Source organism: Bison bison, unplaced genomic scaffold (genome assembly GCF_000754665.1).
Source record: "Bison bison bison isolate TAMUID 2011002044 unplaced genomic scaffold, Bison_UMD1.0 scf7180017864259, whole genome shotgun sequence".
NCBI classification, from domain to species: domain Eukaryota; kingdom Metazoa; phylum Chordata; class Mammalia; order Artiodactyla; family Bovidae; genus Bison; species Bison bison.
Window position 1 is genome coordinate 1,988,689 of NW_011494831.1, and position 2,466 is coordinate 1,991,154.

General features: G+C 41.0%; 1 protein-coding gene across 1 annotated transcript in view; it reads right to left on the reverse strand.

The window, feature by feature from the left end:
• FSIP1 (fibrous sheath interacting protein 1) overlaps positions 1-2,466 on the reverse strand; it is a 209,658-nt gene that overhangs the window by 16,915 nt on the left and 190,277 nt on the right. The gene's annotated exons all lie outside the window — the stretch shown is intronic.

The window sequence follows — 2,466 nt, forward strand, 5'->3', positions numbered from 1 at the left end:
CAGGCAAGAACACTGGAGTGGGTTGCCAGTTCCTTCTCCAATGCATGAAAGTGAAAAGGGAAAGTGAAGTCGCTCAGTCGTGTCCGACTCTTAGCGACCCCATGGAATGCAGCCTACCAGGCTCTTAAATTCTAGTTCATTCCATATTTTCATGCTCCACTTGGCGACAGATGTACATCAGTGTGACTGACATTCACATGGAAGTAGTGTCATATCCCAGTAAAATACTCTTCTCAACCCCCACATACTGATTCCATGAGAATGAGACCCCATACACAATAAATCATCATACCCACCTGAATAAGTTTTGATTACAGTTGACAAAAAAGAAATCCCAATACTTTCTTCCTAATAAAACCTTTTTGTCCAAAGAGAAAAATACACTGCAATTTTAGAGTAGAACAAAGTTTTTACAGTCTATTTGTTAAGTGAAGAAGGTTAGTGGGAGAAGACAGCCCACACTCATTTAACTGAATTATCTGTTGTAAGTAAACTCTGTTGCTAGGTAAAAAGAGTATAGTTTGTGGAATTTCACTAAAAAAAGAAAAAAGAAAAAAGTTCCAAATCTTTATATAGAATACCAGGCTTGCATAATTCTTAAGCAATACCACGTGCTTTCATTCATAATGCGAAGAATAAATTTGAACTGCATTTTCAGTGTATTATACTAAAACTAGGGATTCCCAGATGGTGCTAATGGTAAAGAACCTGCCTGTCAACGCAGGAGATGTAAGAGAGGTGAGTTTGATCCCTGGGTTGGGAAGATCACCTGGAGGAGGATACAGCAACCTACTCCAGTATTCTTGCCTGGAGAATTCCTGGAGCCAGATGGGCTACAGTCCACAGTGTCTCAAAGAGTCGGACATGACTGAAGCAACCTAGCACGCACTCACACGTCTAAACCTGGATAATTTAAATTCCTTTATTTATTAAACAGGCACTTGATTTAGACTCTTGAGAGTCCCTTGGACTGTAAGGAGATCCAACCAGTCCATTCTGAAGGAAATCAGCCTTGGGATTTCTTTGGAAGGAATGCTGCTAAAGCTGAAACTCCAGGACTTTGGCCACCTCATTCGAAGAGTTGACTCATTGGAAAAGACTCTGATGCTGGGAGGGATTGGGGGCAGGAGGAGAAGGGGACAACAGAGGATGAGATGGCTGGATGGCATCACTGACTCCATGGACGTGAGTCTGAGTGAACTCTGGGAGTTGGTGATGGACAGGGAGGCCTGGCGTGCTGCGATTCATGGGGTCGCAAACAGTCGGATACGACTGAGCAACTCAACTGAACTGAACTGATGTAAGGCAGCACGTTGGACATCAGAGAAGATTTAACAATGAATCAGAAGATAGGACCTCTGTCCTCAAAAAGGTTACATAGTTCTAAGGAAGAGTATATGGGTGTGTGTGCCTAACAATGTGAGACTGTGTATAAAATGATGTGATAGGGGACTGATACCCTTGGACATTCAGAAGAGAAGTAAAACTTTTAAAAGAGAGGAGCAGGGAAGGTTACATTGACAGGATGGGGTTAGAATTCAACTACCATTGAAGGTACACCTGCACATTCCTGAGAAGAAATAGACTTGAGCAACATAGAGAGCACTGTACCTCCTGAGCCCAAATTAGCTATATAACCTGAATAACATTTAAGGCACTACATAGAGACTGGTTATGAAGACAACTTCAGGTCAGATTCTGAAGGCCTTGAACAGCAAGTAAAGGAATGCAAATTTCATTAACAGACAGAGGAGAGCCATGGAAGCTTTTTGAGCTGGAGAGTATGTTCATCAAAGTTGTACTTTGGGGGAATAAGTTTAGGTGGCTGACAATGGCAGGAGAAGAGACAGCAGAGCAGGCATACCTGATCAGGTTCCTGCACTGATCCAGCTGAGAGGGCAGGAACAGCAAGGGAGTGATGGACATGGGAGACAGTGCAGAAGCAGAACAAACAAGATTTGAAGACTGGAAGTGGGAAGTGAGGCAAAGGGAAGAATCAATGATGACTCACATTTTAAGCCTGGGTGATTGAGGAAATGGAAGTCAAGAGGAAAATCTGAGTTGAGAGGGAAGGATGAGGAAATTAATTTGAGTTCATATCCAGATGGCAGTTAGAAATACAGGGCTAAGGAGTTAGTTCAGAATTAATAGATTATAGATTTAATAGGAAATATATTTTAACCTACATGAGAGCAAAAGTTGAAGCTATTTAACTTCAAAGTTTGAGTTTATAAACTCAACAAATATAACACAGACCATGTTAGACCTGTAACATAAATAATTGAATATTTGTTTATATCCAAAAAACTGCCCATAGTATTGGTATGTTGTACCATTGGTAAGATGCAACACTCGATAAAAAAAAAAAAAAAAAAACCTGACAATATCAAATAGCTGGGAGGGGAAGTTTGTATGCAGAAACTAACAAAACCACAATGATACACAGCATTCCACGAATTCATTCCT